This window comes from Talpa occidentalis, unplaced genomic scaffold, assembly GCF_014898055.3.
Source record: "Talpa occidentalis isolate TD23 unplaced genomic scaffold, MPIMG_talOcc4v2.1 talOcc4.8, whole genome shotgun sequence".
Lineage (NCBI taxonomy): Eukaryota > Metazoa > Chordata > Mammalia > Eulipotyphla > Talpidae > Talpa > Talpa occidentalis.
This window is the reverse complement of record NW_023605194.1, coordinates 42,700,833-42,720,171: the sequence shown is the minus strand read 5'-3', so window position 1 is coordinate 42,720,171 and position 19,339 is coordinate 42,700,833. Positions and strand designations below refer to the sequence as shown.

The window sequence follows — 19,339 nt, the reverse complement described above, 5'->3', positions numbered from 1 at the left end:
CGCTCGCCCGCTCGCTGCGCAGCACGGCGCCCGCCTGGCGCCGCTTCCCGCCCCGCGTGCGAACCGGCCGGCCGCGCCTCCCTCCCGCGCCCGCCGCCCCCCGGGAGGGCGCGGAGCCGGGCCGAGGAAGCCGGCGCCGGAGCCACTCCTGCCGGCTCCTTCCGAGAGGAGCGCAGAGCCGCGAGCGGATGCCGCCGGCGCCGGACCCCAGCCGTGGAGAGGCGGACCCGCCCCCGCCGGCCGAGGCTGGGCGGCTGGGGTAAGTGGGGCGCTGGTCCGCGGAACCGCCTCCGGGGCCCGGGGAGGCCGCCCAGCCGTGCGCCCCCACCTTCGCCGTCCGGGAGCGCGCGCCAAACTTTGGGAGAACCGGAGGCGAGATCGAGGGTGAGATGGGGGTTCCCGGCTCGGGAAAGTCCTCGCGCAGGCACTCACAACCCCCAGAGCCGCTGCACCCCGCTTTATAACTGCTAGGTACACGCTGCCCATCACCCGCAAGTCCAGACACTCCTCACCGTCGCCCTGAGCTCGCGCCGCAGCCCGAGATGCACAGTATCTGAGCGCGGGGCTTCGGAACTTCAGACTAGACGCGTACATTCTGCCCTCCGGTGAATCACTGGTCTTTGTCTGCGCCCTCCCCCTAACTCCCCGGCGAGGAGCCCCCCACCCCCAGGGAGACCGCTGGGGAGAGACGGCCTCGTCTTTGGAAAGTCGTAGCCGGACCCCGACACGCAGACGTGGGGAGGCTAAAGCAGAAGTTGCGATCGGGACTCGGTCCTCAGGAGCTAGTTTGGCGTGGAAACTCGCCGTCTGGGTGATGTGTCTGTGCTGCGCAGCCCTTCCGGAGGCGAGGCCGGGAGGAGGAGGGAGTGATTCATAAACTCGGCCCGGCGGCATGTCGGGGTCTGTGAACCGCGTGAGAAAGGCTGGCGGGCCGTGCTGTGACGGACAGCTGGGTGGTGGCAGTGACAGGGCCTGTGAGCAAAGCCTACGTCCTTCCCCCCAGCGGATGTGCTTCCTCGGGGCACTGCCAGGGGAACTGCTAGGGAGATTGTAGCCCTGGGTATGTAGCTGTATGTGTAAAAGGAGGTGGGAGATGTTTGAGACTCCAAGGTTAGGGAAAATGGTATTTCCCTTGCACCTGAAGTCATTTGTTTTCCGATCCACTAGTGTCTGGGGTTCCAAGATGTTTCAAGGATTGTCCTGGATACACCTACAGTGCCTGACACATAGTAGGTGCGCAATAAGTTGTTGTTTGATGAATAATGACCCAATAATTAATATTCATTAAGGTATCACTCTGAGCCAAGCCTGGTGGGCCTCTGCAGAGTTGGAACTGATTTTCCTATAGAGGAGGGGGCCCTGAGCGGTTACAGAGAGCTCTGCTTGATCTGTTTGGGAAAGTCACCCAAGCAGCATGTTCCACTGTGTCCTGTGAGCTGGCCTCAGGGACTCCAGTCATCATTGGCCTCAGCGCCCCTAATACAGGCAGCAGAAAAGTCTCCATTTCTGTACCTGGCCAACCTGGGGGTGGTGTACAGTGTTTCTTCCTGGCTCTTGCTGGTCTGACTGTCCATGGGTTTCATGAAGGGTCTTAGGAGCTGTGTCTTCTGCCAGGGGCTTGGCTCTGTGATGGCAGCAGGTGGGCGGGCCATCACCATTTCTGTATTGAGTATTAGGGTCTGTTCCTCTGGCATCTTCTCAGAAGAGCAGAAACTTCTCATGTTCATGGAATTGGGATTGCAGTCCTGGGAACTCCTGGGAATGATTCCCTACTTGCAAGGAATTAAGAATATGCAGGAATGGGGGTGGGGGCCGAAGACCTAGCCATATAATTGCAAATAAATTTGTCATTCCCCACCCCTGCCCTTTTATGACTAGGTTCATTGTACATTCCAAGCATTCAGTAGCCTTAATGCTAAAATTAACAAAATATGTGGGACTGTGACCCCATGGGGAAGAGGGAATCATCTGAGCTTGGCCATCCCCAATTTCAGTTGGAAATCTGTAACTTTCCCGGTAACACCCATAATTATGCTTCTGTGAATCAAGAGCTGAGCATGTTATCTGTTTGGGATAACATGTAATCTGTTTATCTGATTATCTCACTAATATACTTTAAGCCCTTTCATCTTCCATAAGGTTAGTGCTTTATTGCCATTTTACGTATTTGGAAACTGAGGTTGACAAAGGCTAAGTAGCTTTTCCAGGTCACAAGCTGATGAGGGACAAAGCCGGGATTTGACCTGGAGAGTAGATTCTAGTACCCAGGCTGTAGATGCCGTGCCATGCTGTTTCTAAGTTCCCTACTGGTTCTCCGTGGCAACAGGGAAGCAACACTAATGTACTTTAATCATGTGGTTCTGGGGCCTCTGACTGCAGCCCCCTTTTTCCACACATTCTGCCCAGTCTGGATACACCATAGGCGGCGGGAATCAAAACTAAGTGGCACCTGACTGCTAAAGCCTCCCATGTGGATCTGGAATCAGGAAACAATGGCTGTTTGGGGGTGACTGCAGGGAAATATTACAGTGATTTCAGTAAGAGATGATTCACTGTTTATCGGATAAGTGGGAACAAAGCTGCTGTTTGCGACCATACTTTGGATTGGGGAAAAACTGCCACATTAACATCCTCAAGTGAATTATTTTTTTTTCCCTGGCTTCAACCTTCACCAGGGTAGACATCTATTACCCAGAGAAGTCAGTCCTCACCTGGTGAATAAAGGGACCTATCAGGGCCACCCTTCCCACCCCTGCTATGTGCCCTGTAGAACTGGACTTGTCAGCAGTGTCTGGTCCTCAGGGAGCTGGAAGGGGCAGAGTCGGGGCAGCCTAGGCAGAGAGTGATAACTTCATGCACATGTGATCCCCAGCATGTACTCTCACACAGGCCCCATGGGGGGATCACTATGGAGTGGTTATCATCCCCACCACACGTAAGAAATTCGAAGAACTGTAATGGATGCCCAAGATGTCACAAAGCTAGGGGACTGACCCCTGCAGGTCATGTTTTCAGTCCAAGGCCTGAGAAGGATCACCCTTGTTGGGACAGGGTCCTCACTGCCCTGACCGCCCCCATAGGGCCTCTGAGAAAGGTGGTGAGGGGTGAAGCCCAGGGAGGTGCTGAAGCTCCTCTGCTGGGAAATCATAAAGCCCAGGAGCCCAGGGACTCTACTTAGTAATGAAACACTCTGAGAGGCCCCTGCCCTTCTTAAAGTCACGCAGAAAAGGAAAACAACTCTCCTTTGAATGGTGAAATACTTGTCACTTTTTCTTCTCTGAAGCAAGGACAGGCAGGCCTACACAGATGAGAGGATGCTGCTTTCCTGCCTTCTGGGTGTGGGATGGGTTGTTCTGTGCTTGGAGGTGGATGCACTCAGCCTTCGCCTACATCACCTCCAATCTGGCTGGTTGCTCTGGTATGCGCACCTCCTGGAGGGAGGCCATGGGAGCCCTTGACCTCTATAACTTCATGTCTCCACACCACCCCTCCAATGCCTCCCCTGTACATCCCCCAACCCCCAACCAAGATGGCTGGGTGTGAGGGACTGTGGATTTCCATGGGCTTTGGGAAATTTATCATTGAGGTTTCAGAGGGTTCTCTGGAAAGGATTTAGAGGAAGAGTGTGGAAAAGAAATAAGCCAGTTCCCAGCTCAGCCTCTCCAGAATGGCACACTTAAACAGCCATCTGGGAGGCCAGCCCAGGAAGCTGATTTGGTCTCCTGTGGTTACACCTGGCTCACTGGCTGCCTTCACCAGTTCCCTCCCTGCCCTTCCTCTCCCCGCCCCCTCCCACTTCAACTTGACTCCGGGAGTCTCTCAAAAGTCAGAGATCAGACCCTTGGCTAGCCTGTCCTTGTGCTGTTGGACCTGGCATCTGGGAACCAGAGGAGTACGTGGGAGAAAAGCCCGCCGGGGCTTGCACATCAGTCCTACTCTGTCTGAGTAAGTCTCAGGCTTGCCCTGCTCAGCGCACTGGAGGGTGGTCTTGTGGTCGGCCAGTTTGACTTTGACCAGGAAGGAGGGTGGGGCTTTTTCCAGTTTTGTGTGGCATCTGAGGAAGCTTTGTATCTGAAACATCATGTAGAGTGGCTGGATAAATCTAATTTCCTCCTGTCCTGTCACTCCAAGGTGGGGCTCTCCCATGAAGATACCCTTCAGACCCATGTATGTTTATTGTAGGACTTTCTGGACTAGCTAAAATGTCAAGGTTCTTTGCCTTGAGGCCAGTCACATCAGCTTAGGAGGCTTGGTGGTCTAAGAAGCTGAAGCTTATTGTAAGTTACAGTGTCTATAGGGTAGGGAGCAAATTCTTGATAACTTAATAATTTTGATTTATTTGCTTGGCCTATTCACAAACCTTCACCCAGTGACGGGGAGAAAACTAGTGCTCTTAGGTGGGGGAAGTTCCCTGGTAAAGTTGGCAGCTGGGGTCACCAAGGAGTGCCTGAGGGACCTTCCCATTGTGTGCGGCTGAATCAGAAACTGAAACCTCTGGGATCTGGGGAGCAGGCACTGCCAGGAGACTCTGGGGCTTGCCTCCATGTGGAGAGTCTTTATATCCTGCTGCTGCCAGGCTGCTGAGGGGGAAGGTGTGGGGTGAGCCCCATAGCTTATAGCCTTGATGGCAGAGAGGCTGCCCACTCACCGAGCATCACGCATCATGTCATGGGCTAAAACACACACACATTCAGATATCCCCTCCCCACACAGAAATATCCCAGTAAACAGGCAGACACGTTACATACCAAAACATTTGTAGGCACAAATATATGTTTGCATACAGGGAGATACCCAAACACAGCAACGCACTCATTCTAAAAGGCAAATTATGTAACGGTGTAGAGCACAGATTCTAAAGTCAGAATGTTCACGGTACTGCTCAGTAGCTGTGTGACCTTGATCAAGTTACTTAATCTCTCTGGGCCTTAGTTTGCTAATCAGTAAGATAGGGCTGGAAATAGTAAGCTACTGCATAGGACTCTAACTAAATGAATACCTGTGAGGAGTTTAGAAATGTGCCTGCCCACAGTGAAGGCTGGGTATGTGTTATAATTTACTCACCACATACCCTCTGCCCCAGATATTCAGAAGCACAAGGCTTCTTAGGGGGATACCCACAAACTTGTCAACAAATGAGATGAATCACACTGTACTTTCTGAGCCCTGGTTCTCGGAATGTGTGGCATTGACTCTACTAGACTTGAATAAGAATTTATTAGAAAGGTAACTTCATCTCTCCTCAGGAAAAAAAAATTTTTTTTTTGAGGTAACATTGGTTTACAACACTGTATGTGATTCAGAGGCATAGCATAGGGTCATATCTCCTCAGATACTTGTCACCACACCACACCCACCACCAAGGCACCCACAGTCCTCCACCGTAGTCCACTGTGGCCCTCCCCCACCTTGTTAGGAAACTCATTTTAAACAATTTGGGCACTAACACCCCCAACAGAGGTTAGGATTCCTTTAGCAGAGGAGTTTTCAACTAGGTTCTATGGGGACCCTGAGTTAGCAAGGATCCCTTTGACGTCTGATGGGAGGGAGGCTCCAGGCCCTCCCCACATCGATTTATCCTGCATAATGGGCTTCTAAGGAAAGTTCTGGTTCATAAGAAGGCTCCACAGCTTAGACGTTTGAAAGGCCCCTCTACAGACCGACCCGCTCTCTGTCCTGTGCACACACTGCTGTGCCCACCTGCCTGTACCTGTGCGCACCCACACAGCTCCCTGAGGTTGGCCCTGAGGCCTCTTCTGCTCTCCTCCCTGCATCCCTCTTTCCCCTTGTTCTCCAGCTGCCTCACCATCTGTAGGATTCTGGAAAGTGCTAACGTGTCTGAGCCAAAGCAGTGTTATCTGAGGAAATAGTTTGAAAACAAACTGGGCCACCCCCTGGCTGAAACTGCACTGATTTTCAGCAAGGAATTTCACAACTGCCACCACAAGGACGGGCGGGGCTGCCCCAGCTCTCCTCTGCAGAGACCTGGGGCCTGTCTCTGCAAATGCAGGGGTAAGCACAGACATGCCTGAAGAGGCCCTGGGTTTTAGAAGCCCAGAACCTATGAGTCTGAAAGAGGAAGTCATACTTAGAGGGGAAGAACCCAAATGCCTATGACCCCAAAGGTCAGGCACCCTGTCTTGTTTATATTCTGAGAAATGCTATTTTTCTTTCACTTTTTCTCCTCCTTTTGCATTGGGTGCAGGTGCCTGGGTGTAGGGTGACAGGCACATCAGTAATAATGGCGCACACCCATGGCACTGTACTTAGCCCCGCTCAGGCCTACACGTGTGGAGTTCTCCCAGACAGCACATGAGGCAGGGACTCTTGCTGTCACCCTTTTCCAGATGGTAAAACAGACAGAATAGTTGCCTGCCGGTGAGTACAAAGCCGGGTCTGCGCCCTGCAGCCTGGCTCTGGGGGCAGTGCTCTTAAATCTGATGCAATGCTGCCTGTGTGTGTGTCTGTTCTGTTGTGGCTGCAGCCTGAGTGAGAGAACGGCCCATGAGGACAGTCATTTCATCGCCGTGACCAGGGCATGACACTGGAGACTGGGTTCTGGCTAGAAAGTTCTGGGGAGACTAGTAGTAGGGTAACCCATTGTGGCCACTGCCAGCGGAAGTTTGAGTTTCACTCTTCCCTAAGCCAGACCTGGGCAGGCATTTCTGATGCCTGGGCAGCCATCGGCTGATTGCAGCTTCCCCTGGCCAATGCGTGGCCTTAGGAAGTGTCATGAGTGGCTGCGGGAGGGATTTAAGTTAGAGGAGGAGTAAGTAGATCAGGGTCCTCTGTCTCTCCAAAGACCAATTCCCCAAGGCAGAACCCTCACCTTGGAGTTTTTGCTGAGCTGCTGGCAATGTCCAAGTGTCTTCCATGGGCCTGGTAACCTTCCAGGCTCTTCTTTCACCAGCCCTCACCTTGTACTCCTGGTCCCAAGGTCCAGACTGTCCTTATTTCCCAGAGGCACACGCCCTGCTCTTGTAGCCTTTCCATCTGCCAAGAACTCTTCTTTCATTTCCTATGGCCAGCTCCCATTCATCATCAGGCCTCAGCTTGGATGTTGCCTTCTGGAAGCCAAAGTCAGTGGGCTCCCCATGGCTGCCTACATGTCCTCTTCACTGCACTTCACCCTGCTGTCTTGCCATTGCTGATTTCATGCTCTGTGGTTCCCCATTGTCCATGAAGGACAGTGCCCTGCTCACCTTGCGTCCCCACTGCTTAGCATAGCCCCAGGCATGCCATGAGTGCTCACAGCTGATGGTGGAACATAAGTGATAGAGGTGACAAGGAGCTGCTGGCAGGTAAGTAGGACAGTGCCAGTCTAGGATGCTCCTATAGGGAGTGGCCTGTGTTTGGGGAGAGGCGGTGGGAGTCATGATGAATTGGTGGGGCAATTAACATGGGCCGGAGGTCCTGTGTAGAGCAGGGAGAGAGGGATCCTGGGCAGATGGTTGCTGTCACTACCTGGCAGTGCTGAGCTAAGGTGTTAATGATGGGCCTGAGACCCTGGAAGTGGACCCTCTAGTCGTGCCTGCATTCCCATCAGCTCCCGTTTAGATTAGGTGGGCTGGTTGCACTGTGGGGCCCACTGCTTAATCCCCCTTATGGGTGGATGTCTGAGCAAGCCCTCCAGGGTCCAGCTCAACCCACAGGCAATGGAGGCCTCCCCTGAGCAGAGCTTGCAGATATAACTCTAGAGCTAGGCTACTAGCAAGGGAAACCCCTCTCCTTACTTACTGGCTGTGTGACCATGGCCAAGTTGCTCAGCCTTTCTGTGTCTCAGTTTTCTCATCTATAAAATGGAGACACAAATGGATCCCACCACATGGGGGTGATGTAAGAATAGAATGTGTTTCTATACACTTGTTTACAGCTGTGTCTGGCACAGGGAGCATCAAGAAGAGTGAGCTATTGTACTTTTTTTTTAGTGCAACTAGAAAAGTAAATTGAGGTCAGGTCATAGAGATCCTTGAATGTTATACTTTCCATTTGCTAAGCACCTGCCGTGTGCCAAGTACTTTACTTTCTCACTAAGCACCATACAACCTAGCAAGGTAGTTAGCAACATTTCCATTTTACAGATGAGGAAATTAAGACTGAAAGAGGCAGAAGAATCTGCTTAGGGTCACTGAGCTAGGAGGTCACTCAGGTGCAGTAATGAAATGCAAGGCTGTCTGGCGCAAGCAAGGAAACATTGCCTGGCACATTGCGGGGACCCTCAGTGTGGATGCTGAAGAGACCTGGCAGAGGCAGCATGGAGATGTGCTCTGGGCTGGGGTCACGGCCAGGGGCAGAGCACAGATGCTATAGCCAAGGAGACAGGGAGGGCAGGAGGTGACAGGGAAGAGATGCTGGGCAAGCTTGAAGGGCAAGAATTCAGGGACACAGCTCACTATTCATAGCCCAGGGGCAAGCCATTGAGTCATTTTTGGAAAACATGACATCACTGAGTGTCGTTCTTGCTCTCATTGTGCCCTCTGAGAGCCTTCAGGTGAACTCAGTGCCCAGAGTGCTGTGGGGACCCTCACACCCCAAATAGCAGGACCAGGTCAGCTCCCCCCACTTCCTACCCTGGGCTCCCTCCCCACCAGCTCCCACCTTTCCATTTCTCCCCACTCCCCCAAGTGCACACACAAACATGGCTGAGGCAGGAACTTCTGGAAGTGGTTGGTGATGGGCATGAAGAGCTTCCAAAAAAGCCTCCATACCAGGCCTCCGATTGGAATTCTGGGAGGGGATGGGACAGGCAGCTCAGGAGGCTGTGTCAAATTTTTGAGTTTCTTTTCCTTTGAGAATGGTGCCTGCTGTTCTGTTGAAATCACTTTTAAAAAGTAAAGCTTCATCGAGCCCACCACTCTGCCAGGTCCCAGAGATGTCAGCCTTCCTGGAAGGTACAGCTGAGTATCTGAGAGCTCCTTATGTACAAAGAACCCTTAGGCTAAGTGATTTATGTGCATCACGCTGATTGCATGAGGAATTGTATTGTCAATGCTGATACTGAGGCACAGAGGTTAGGTGACTTGTCCAAGGTCACACTGCCAGAGTCTAAACCCTTGGCTATTGTCCAACTCCAGGTGTGTCTATGCTCATAGCCACTCCACCATGTAGCCACGAATGAAGCTACTAGAGAACCATAGCAGTGTACCGAGTCTATGCCTGCCAAGTGGTTTGGTACAGATAGTAGGTGCCAGGGAAGTGTTCATCCTAGAGTGTGGGTCACTTCCCAGAACTTCTTGGGCTTGTGGGTTAGTTTAGGAGGTGACAGAGAGCACCCAGCTTCCTTGGCCACGTAAACCCTGATGACTTAGCCACTTAGGCTGAGAGCTTTCTGTAAACTCCTATCGACTCTCCCCTCTGGAAGGAACACAGGGGCTCAGGGGGCACCAGTCCTGTTTTTGTGGAGCAGACCTGGAAAGGAGAATGAGTCAAGCAAGGGGCTGAGTGCCAGCTTCCTCAGCCCAGTCTGCGGCACAGGGTGCCAGGCTGCTGCAACTGCCGCCATGACTCAGAGCTCCCTCCTGGCCGCCCACAGCAGGAGGAGGGACCAGTGGGCAGCCCAGTGCTGAACGCACCCTCACCACATCCTCTCGGGGCAGCACGATCATGCCCATTTTCCAGATGAGCACACTGAGACGGTGAGGGTTTTTCTGGCTCCCTCCACAGAACAGAAACCGAGACTCTAAAGCCTTCTTTCTATCATAGAGACAGGAGGGAGGGGCTGGCCTGCCCTCTGACACCAACCAGCACAGGCGCCTCTGTTCTCAGGCGTGGCGTTTCTGATTCAATCTGCAGTCACTGGGTACCTGTGTTGCACAGTACGTGACCCTCAGGGATGAGAGAAAAGCTCTGATTTCCGCTGGGCCATGAGTCACCATTTTTCTGGAAGCATTTTTGAAGCCATGGGGCTCCTCCACAGATTTGGGGGGCAGGTTCCTGCTTCTCTGAGTGCTCGCCCCACCCTGGCCTGGCAGTGCCTGATGGCTGTCATTTATAAGCTGCACAAAAATGAGAGAGATGAGGGAGGATGGAGTGTGGTTATGTATGCAAGCTCCAGTGCCAGGCTGCCTGCATGGGAAACCCATCTCCTCACTGACTGTGACCACGGCCAAGTTGCTCAGCCTCCATGAGAGGCCTGGGGTGGGCATCATCTAGCATGTGGCAGTTGCTTGCTCTAAATAGGCAGGTGCCAGACTCGCAGAGGTCTGCAGGGTCCATAGCCTGCAGGGTCCCTTGTTCCCTTTAATGCCCAAGTCCCCATGTGGTCAGCACAAGTTCTCTGCCTCTCCCCAAGAATATCTGGGCATCCCTAGGATTCCCCAACCTGCAGACAGGCTCCTGCCGAGACTGCCCCGGTCCGCCCCAGGACCATCATACTTTAGGGTGGTCATTCCTGCTGCTGCGGGATTGAGGGGACCCCAGCCAGTTATTCCCCTCCTTTGTCAGCCTCAGGCCAGTCACCACAGCAATAATTTCTGGAGAGGTGTCACTTTTCACACAGAAAAAACAGACTGTTTAAGTTCAACTGTGGGGCAGTTTTGTGTCTCGTTGCCTCCCAGTTTTCCTTTCTGGGAGGATTCTGGCTTTCTTCGGGGCCAGAATCCAGGCATAACCCCCCTTTTCCTCTGCTATCCCGAGTGTCACCAGAGGCCTTCCCTGCTCTCTCCACTCTCCTCTCTTCCCCACCGCTGCCTCCCTAAATTCTCCCTCCTTCCTTTCCTCACATATGTATTTGGTGCTGGCAGCAAATGTTAACTGTGATAGAGTGGAAACTGGTGAGAGTGGTGCAGGCAGAGAGACAAATGGTGCTAGGTGAGGAATGTTCTTGAAATTAAGACCCTGCCCTTCGCATCCTGGCCTTGTACAGCCTTGGGCAGGTCTCAGCTTCCCTGAACATCCGTTTCCCAGCTGAATAGGGAAGGAGAGGTTGGTGCTCAGGATCTCTCTAGACACAGAGGGACGATCATGGGCAAATCTGCAGTTCCCTTAACTTTAGGCCAGCACAGTACAGAGGCCGTCTGGGCAGCATGCAGCCCCTCTCACCCATTCACCACCTAGATGAATACATTTTGTGGGCCAAGGGAACTCTTCTACCCCGATCTCCCGTTTCAGACAAGTTACAAAAGCAGAGCCAGTCAACATTAGTACCTTCTAGATCTAGAACAGTGCTTTCAAAGTATTTGGACCAAAGCGTCAGTCACAGACACACACATGCATAATTGAAACAAGTATTATAAAATGATGTTTATCCTTATTACACATGACATACTCCATTATCTTCCATGCTATACAATTCTATTCTATTAAAAAGACAAACACTAACCACCTACCAAAGTGATGGTACGACCTAATTTTGAAACAGCTTGCTCTAGAATGGTGATTTGCCAACGTTAGCATGATTCAGACTCACACACAGAGCTTGTTGGAACAGCTGGCTGTGCCCCACCCCTTTGATCTGATTGAGGAAGCCAGACTGGGGCATTTCTACCAGATTCCTGGGGATGCTGCTGCTTCAGGCCCAGGGCCCCACTTTGAGATCCCCTTCCCCTGGAATATCTTTCATAGCAATGTACTCCCTTGGTGAAGACTACCAGGGGATTTACTTTATTCAACAGAAGAGCATTGCTGATGGCTTGCGCAAGAATTGTGGGTTGATGACATTTTTGTGGATGCTTGTCAGATACTGTCTTTGGGATCTAAAATACCACCCTTCTGAATCCAGTTCACACTATTAATATCAAGTGCTGATTGAAGAAAAGTTCTGCTAAGCAAGGGGACATTTATGTCCAGCCCTGGTTGAATTACCTGCCTTTCAAATCCCGAGTCCACAGAACATAAAACTCTCCCAGCCTTTTGGAAAACACTGTTCTTCTATTGGCAATGAAAGGCACCATTTACCATGTAGATTTCACTTTTCTTTTTCTATCTTTTTTTTTTTTTTTTTTTTTTTTAAGAAAAGAAGGGAGGTCAAGCATGACAACTCCATGGAGAAAGCTGACCCCTGGGTCTGGTTGGGGTCTGGTGGGTTTCATTGGCTGTCCCTGGATTCTCAGTTTTTTCTGGAACCTCTTTCTGGCATTGCAGCCCAATGCTTGCATCAGCACCCTAGCTTTCCAGCCTGCTGACTTGAGACTGGCCTGTATTCCAAACTGTCTCACTCCTCCAACCGGGGAACTCTCAGCCCCCACTTCTAACCCTCCCCCTTCCTAGCTTTGGGGGCCCCTCCCCATACCCTCCCAAAGCCAGCCCTCAGCTGGGAGCAGTCTCAGGAGGGAGGGAAGTGTTAAATGGGCACAGAGCCCCTCTGTTCCATTAACAATGGCCCGTTGATGACTGGATTCTGCCCGTAGCAGCCTCCTTGACTGGACTTTGGGGAGGAGGAAGGACTCCAGCCCCCCAGGCAGCCATTTCTGGGTGTGAGGTTGATGTGGAGGCCTCAGCTTCTGTCTTCCACAGAACTTCATTCTTCTGCCCTGATACAGCATTGAGAAACCGGCTCACCCCATCCCAGGGGCTGTGTGCGACCCCAGGAGTGATTCAACAAGCCTCTATTGAACAGCTTCTGGGCACTGAGGTTTGGTGCTAAGTAGCTGTGGGGAATAAAAATAACTTCTAACATGAACTTGGTGCTTATTATAGTCAACTCCACCCCTGACTGCCCAACCTAATCACTAAGGAGCTTATGAAATTTCCCATGTATAGGCCCCTCCTCCTCAGAATCTTGAGGGGTAAACCCCCAACACTGATATTTGGTAAAGCTCTCACAGTGATTCTCCATCTGGGATTTAGCATTGCAGACTTGGCACAGTTAGGTACTGTGCCAAGCATTTAGCTTGCAGTATCCCATTTCTTGATAGGTGTTGTGGGAGGCTGGAGAATGCCCTTTGCCAAAGGTGCCCACATGTGGATCCCCTGCACCTGTGGATGTAACCTCACATGGTAAAAGGGGTTCAGGATTTTGAGTTAGGGAGCTGATTCTGGGTTAGCCTTTGCAATCACAGGGGGTCAGAGGGAGGTATGACTACAAAAGAGGGGGTCAGAGGAATGCAGCAAGAGGGGCTCCACGACTCATTGCTGGCTTTGAAGATGGAGGAAGGGACCATAAGCCACGGGAAGCAGGCAGCCTCCAGAAGCTGGAAAAAGCAAGGAATCAGAGTGTCCCTTAGAGCCTCCAGAAGGAGCACAGGTCTGCTAATACCTTGATTTTAGGCCAGTGAAGCTGACCTTAGTCTTCTGAACGTTCAGAACTGTAAAATAATAAATATGTGTTGTTTTAAGCTACTCAGTATATGGGAATGTGTTACAACCTCCATATGAAATAAGGGAGCATTACCAACTCTTGTAACAGACGAGGCACAAAAGTGCCACCTGGGGTCACACAGCTAGTGAATGGCAGAGTTGGCAGGAAGAACTTAGGTATCTGACTCTATAATCTCTCAGCATCTCATTGCAGTGGGACAGACATGGGTTCAAATCCCACCTCTGCCTGTTCTGGCCTGTCCTTTGCTAATGGTGGAACCCATTTGGCTAGGGGGAGACTGCCAAGTGCAAGGTGTGGAGACCACTTGTAAATCTAGGATGGGCCAGGTTGTGCCCAGGTGGAATGCCACATGGTACAGTTTGAACTTGATTCTGGAGAATTGGAGCCCACTGGGTACCTCCCTGTTCTCTGCTTCATCTCATGATGCTGCCTCAGACATCTGGCCCTGCTTAGTCTCTGTGATCTGGGCCTAAGGCCCCAACAAACTCCTGTTTGGGAGCAGAGGGTTGGGGCCAAGAGTAATATTCTAATCACCTGCAACCAGCTATAGCCACTGAATATCAGGGCAGCCATCAGGCTTTCCTGGGAGGCCAGTAACAGCCTTTCTTCCAAAGCTTGTTTCTTCCAAAAACTTTGGATTTGAGGCCATGAATGTCTCTTTGAGAAGGACTTTGAGACAGAAAGTCTACAGTCACAAGTTGCTAACAGGTCCTAAAGACCAGTTCCTCACCAGGACTCTGACCTGCCTACTGCTCTACAGCTCCTACTTTTTGGCTGAATCCATTTTTGCTCAGCAGTAGAGCATCAGAGTTGAGTCCATAAGCTATGATGTTAGGCTGCCTGAGTTCAAGTCCCAGCTCTGCCTGTAACTCAGGGCGAGACATTGACTTCTGCTTGCCCGAGGGTGGGACTGGTGATTTCTATTATTTCTTTTTTTTAAGATTTATTGATTTATCCTCTTGTACCTCCCTTGGGGTTATTCTGAGGACTAAATACATTGATGGGCATGAAGTGCAAGGAACCTGCCTAGTTCATTATGTTTGTTGACTTCTGTTGTTATTCAGCAGGGAAAGACTGTTTTTTTTTTTCCTCCCTCTATTCCTCCCGCCTCCTCCCAAGCTTGGCCCAGAGCAAGTCTCAGCAAATGAATTTGTTTGTTGAATATGAGCGTTTATTATCCAGAGATTCTCTAGGTGCTTTCCTAAATGTTTTTACTTTTTAGAAGGTCTACCTGAGTTCTTAACCTTTACCTCCTTCTTCCTGCCTGGGACTACAGAATGCTGTACAGCAGGCTGGCGCTTGCTTTGCGCTTGGTGAGTCCAAGAGTACTTCAAAGTTAACCTAGCCATCCCTGGCCTCGCCAGTGGCAGCACAGCACGTTAGCGTGGCTACCCACATCTCTTTCACTCAAGGCCATTCTTGACCCTGATACTGAGGTCTCCCAGGGGCTTCTGGGCTCTGGGGCAGCACTGTTGGGCACCAAACTGTTGTGGCCTCTCATGGCCTCTGAGCCTGCTCCCAGGTCCTCTCCTTCCTGGAGCTCACACCAGGGCTTCCCGAGCATATGGGGGGTCAGATGAGGTATTGTTCCCTCCAGATCCAGGTCTCCCTGTTTCTCTTCCCCATATTGGGAGCATGGGGCTCTTTTATCAAGTTCCTTCTTCCTCATTCTGTTCCCCCTCAGGAGGCCCTCACCCCGTTTATCCTTGCAGGTGAAATTGCCTACTGACATGTTTCTCAGAATGAACCTGTCGTGACTCTTGTGCCCCAGGAAAGTTGTTTCTGCTCAACCTTATTACCTACCTCTTTGGCTCCATTTTCCAAAGACTTCTTTAAATTCTGCCTACTTTTGTGAGAGCTAGTTTTCTTTTTCTTTTTTGAGATAATTGTAGATTCACTTGCAATTTTAAGAAATAATACAGAGCAGTCCCTTCAACCCATTACTTAGTTTCTCCAGATGGTAACGTCTTGCCAAAAGAGTACATCATAACCAGAATATCGACACTGATGCAGTCAAGATACAGAACATCTCAACATTTCCATCCCCACAGGATCCCTCAGGCTGCCCTTTTATAGCCACATTCTCCTCCCTCCTGTCCCCACCCTTCCTTTACTCCTGGCATTACTAATTTATTACTAATCTATTCTGTCTCATAACTTTGTCATTTCAAGAATATTGTACGAATGAAATCATGCAGTGTGTACCCTTTTGAAATTGGCTTTATCTACTCAATTTGATTTTCTCAAAATTCATCCAAGTTGCATGTATCATTAGTTCATGCCTTTTTATTGCTGAGTAATATTTTATACTATAGGGGAGCCAGCCATAATCCTATCCATTGAGTAGCTCAATAATCTTAATAAATTTACTTGAAGGCCTCCCTGGTGGCACAAGGGGTTAAGTAGCAGCACTATCAAGCTATCTGCAGCCACTGTAACATGAGTTCAAGCCCTGGCCAGGGAGCAACCCACATGGTGCAGCAGACCTCTCCTGTCTCACCCGCTGCTCCCCTCAGCAGTGTATTTCAGTAGATCTGCCTGTTCTGCTCCCCACTCTGTCTCTGGTGAATCCTCTCAACCCCCACACCTCTGGCCTGTACCCCATTTCTTGTATGCATAAATAAAATCTTTTAAAAAAATAAATAAATTTACTTGAACTCTTAAAAACATGGACCCTGAAACTCCCAAGCATTTGTGCCCCAAGTAAAACAAGGAACACAGGTCTGCTCACCCAGCATCTATCCCTGATGCCACATGCTGAGATGCCCTGAGGTGGAACTCTTAAGGAAGCTGGGTGCCCTAAGGTGCAGCTCTCTAGCTCTGCCAATTCTAGGTTACAGTCAACCCAGAGAACTAGGCCAGTGCCTAGGCCATACCCAGACCAATTCAACCATAATCTCTGAGGGTAGGACACAGGCCTTAGGAACTACTGAAGCTACCCGGTGATTCTCACATTCTCACAGGGCTGAAAAGCAGTGCCTGAAAGCAGACTCAACAAATGCACAGTTGCCATTCTACCAGTCCACCACGACAGACATCACGAAGCAATCCCAGCGCTCTTGCTGTGAAGAACTACCGTTTCAAATATAGCATTCCAATTGGGAAGCCACTCCCAATTGATCAACCTTGGCCTAGGGGTTGAAATTAACTTGGGAAGCCTGGAACTATTGGCCGTTGGTATGTCCAGGTGTGTCCAGGCCCGAGGCTTAGTGTGTTGGGTGAATGTTCCTTCAAATAATGCTAGAAAGGTGAGCTACCGAACAACAGTAATAGCGGCAGCAACAGCACTACAGGCAAGGATTGTCTAGACTGGCTCTGTAGCAAAAGTCAAAGTGAACCAGCTTCGGTTCCTGAAGCAGCCTACAGACCATTTGAGACTTATATATGTACAAAGAGTACACGTCAATAGTGCCCTCAGCATAGAACAGGCTATGGCTCACATTTGCCCAAGCAAGTAATGATAACCAGCCCGTGTGCAATCTCCCACATTTCCAGACCCTCACACAAACTTATCTGATGCTCACAACAGCTCTTGTGGTGCTGACCCTCCACAAGTTAAATACCTTGCCCAAGGTCATCGGAGTGGGAGAACTGAGACCCTATCCTAGTCTGAGTCTGAGTCAGGGGCCCTCTGTTCAGTGCTCAGGCAGTTAGACAATTGACTGCCTGGACCTCTGTCCCTCAGACCCTGGGTGGGGTGTAGATGGACGCCTCACAGTCATGGATCAGTCCACACAATAGCGGTAGTCAGTGCTGGCTAAGACCCCAGCTGTTCCTTTCTCTGCTACCCTCACCCCAGCGACCTGGCACTAGGATGGTGGGCAGATCTCCCTGGTGAAGAGAAGAGGCTTGGGTTCCTTTTTTTTTACCACATGGAATAAAGCCCTTCTGGCTGTTAATGGGACCATTAAGTGGGAGCTTGAGGAAGTTGTGGAACTATAAACTACCCGGGGTCCAAATTCTGCTTCCTCTTCACTAAAGATATTAGAGTTGTGTGATGGAGTTTGCAAGATCTAACTCACTCCATGGATAAGTCATGGGAGATCTATAATAATACACATGAGGAATAAAGGAAGAAAAAAAAAAATCAAGGACCCAGAAGATTCTCAATCTTCCTAAGCTCACTCCTTCTAAAGTAACAGAAGCAAATTTGTAACACACTTGCTTACCCTTCCTTTTAGCCTACATGTAACAGACATCACTAATCAACCACATTCTTTGTACAGAAAAGAAAGAATCTTGACCTCAAGATTCTTCTCATCATAGTGTTTCCAAGCAGCCAGTACTAATCTGTTGACTTAGGATCATGGATGACAGCTTTGCTTAGCAGCATTCAGCTTAGCAGCATTCTTTGGTTCAAGATGCTGAAAACCTACCACAGGTCACCATCTTTGTCAAACTCCCCTTGCATGTGCTGGCTTAGGTTCATCACAAAGCTTTTTAGTGCCAACTATGTGTAAGGTGGATTGGAACACAACTTCATACACTCTTTTCTGTTTGTTGGTAGTAACGACTTTTCTTTGGAAAAAGTAATAAACACGTTAACAAATATAAACAATACATTCCTACCCCAACTTTCTGGTTCCCCTCAAGCACCCTTGTCAACTTCTGTTTCTCTAGCGATAGTTTAAGCATGTATCAGTATTTGTGCATATCCACCTCCAATTTCACATGGGCAAGTGTCTGCCCCACACATTCCACCCCTCGCTATTATCACTTGTATCATGTATGGCATTTCATATCAGCCTATGAGGAGCAGCCTCTTTCTTTTGGTCATTACAGAGTTGGGTTTTTTTAAAAAGATTTATATATTTATGTATACAAGAGCTGGGGTACAGGCCAGAGGTGTGGGAGGTGAGAGGATTCACCAGAGACAGAGCGGGAGACAGAACAGGCAGATTGACTGAAATACACTGCTGAGGGGAGCAGCGGGCAAGTCAGGACAAGTCTGCTGTGCCATGTGGGTTGCTCCCTAGCTGGGTATTGAACTCGTGCTGCAGTAGCTGCCGATAGCTTCATAGGTTGCGTTATAACCCCTTGCACCACCAGGGAGGCCCAATTACAGAGTTTTACAATGATTAATGTAACATTATTTGTCTAACTAGGTTTTGTTTTTGTTTTTTTGCCTATTAACAGTCAGTGAGATCATTTTCAACCTTTTGCAGTTATAAACAATTTTCTGTTGTATATGTCCTTTTCTACCTGTGCAAGTGTATCTGCAAGACTAATTCCTAAAAATAGAATTGCTGGGTAAAGAGTTCATATTTAGAATTGTGGCTGTTTTGCTAGCCTTCAAAAAAAGGATACTCCCATCAATACTACAAGAGAACCGTGTGTAAGAGTGAAGACAGGGTCCTCCCCTGGTGGCGCAGCGGTTGAGCGTTGGGCTGTGAGGCTGCCTGCAGCCTCTGCAGCGCTGGTTTGTTCCCCGGTCACCGGCGAGGGTCCCACAAAAAAAAAAGAGTGAGGGCAGGACAGCCCACTGAAGTACAAGACCCCAAGTTCATGGCTGAGCATATCAAAGGCTTGTTTTTCACTTGTATCACATCTGACGCAGGTTGTGAGCTCTCCAAGCAGCAGCTTGGGATCTGGGCTGCTTCCAGCTTGTACTGGGGCCAGTTGAAACATGTGGCCTCCCAGTGTTGCCATAGCAAGAGAAGAGAGGACCTGAGGAGTAAGTGGGATCATGTTAAGGAACCGGCCTTGAAGTGACTACATCACTCCAACCTACATCCCATTGATCAGAGTCTGGTCATCTGGCCTCAGGCCAACTGCAGGAGAGGCCGGGAAATGAATGTGGAGGACATGTGGGCACTTGAAGAGCAGCAAGTCTCTGCCAGGAGGGTTCTCTACAACATTACCCACATAGTTTATTATAGGACATTTTGATATTCAGCCTAACATGTGAGAAAAATGGTACCACGTATCATTTCAATTGGCCCTTAGACACCTTCTTTAGGCCATTACCCTCAATACCCATAGCAGATTATGTTCACACTCAAGACACACTCCAGTGGACTTGCCCAAATTTTACCAAAATCAAAAAAAAAAACCATTTTGTGGGGAAGCCCCAAGACTTTT

General features: G+C 50.0%; 1 protein-coding gene across 2 annotated transcripts in view; it reads left to right on the top strand.

Annotated features, from left to right (window-relative positions):
• The first annotated feature begins 206 nt into the window (after positions 1 to 206).
• CHST3 (carbohydrate sulfotransferase 3) overlaps positions 207 to 19,339 on the top strand; it is a 35,348-nt gene continuing 16,215 nt past the window's right edge. The window contains exon 1 of one of the 2 annotated variants that reach the window (XM_054689984.1): positions 207 to 259. The gene's annotated coding sequence lies outside the window, so the exon portion shown is untranslated. Of the gene's footprint in view, positions 260 to 294; positions 385 to 19,339 lie in introns of those variants that run through there. The other variant, XM_037495763.2, reaches the window with a different exon arrangement.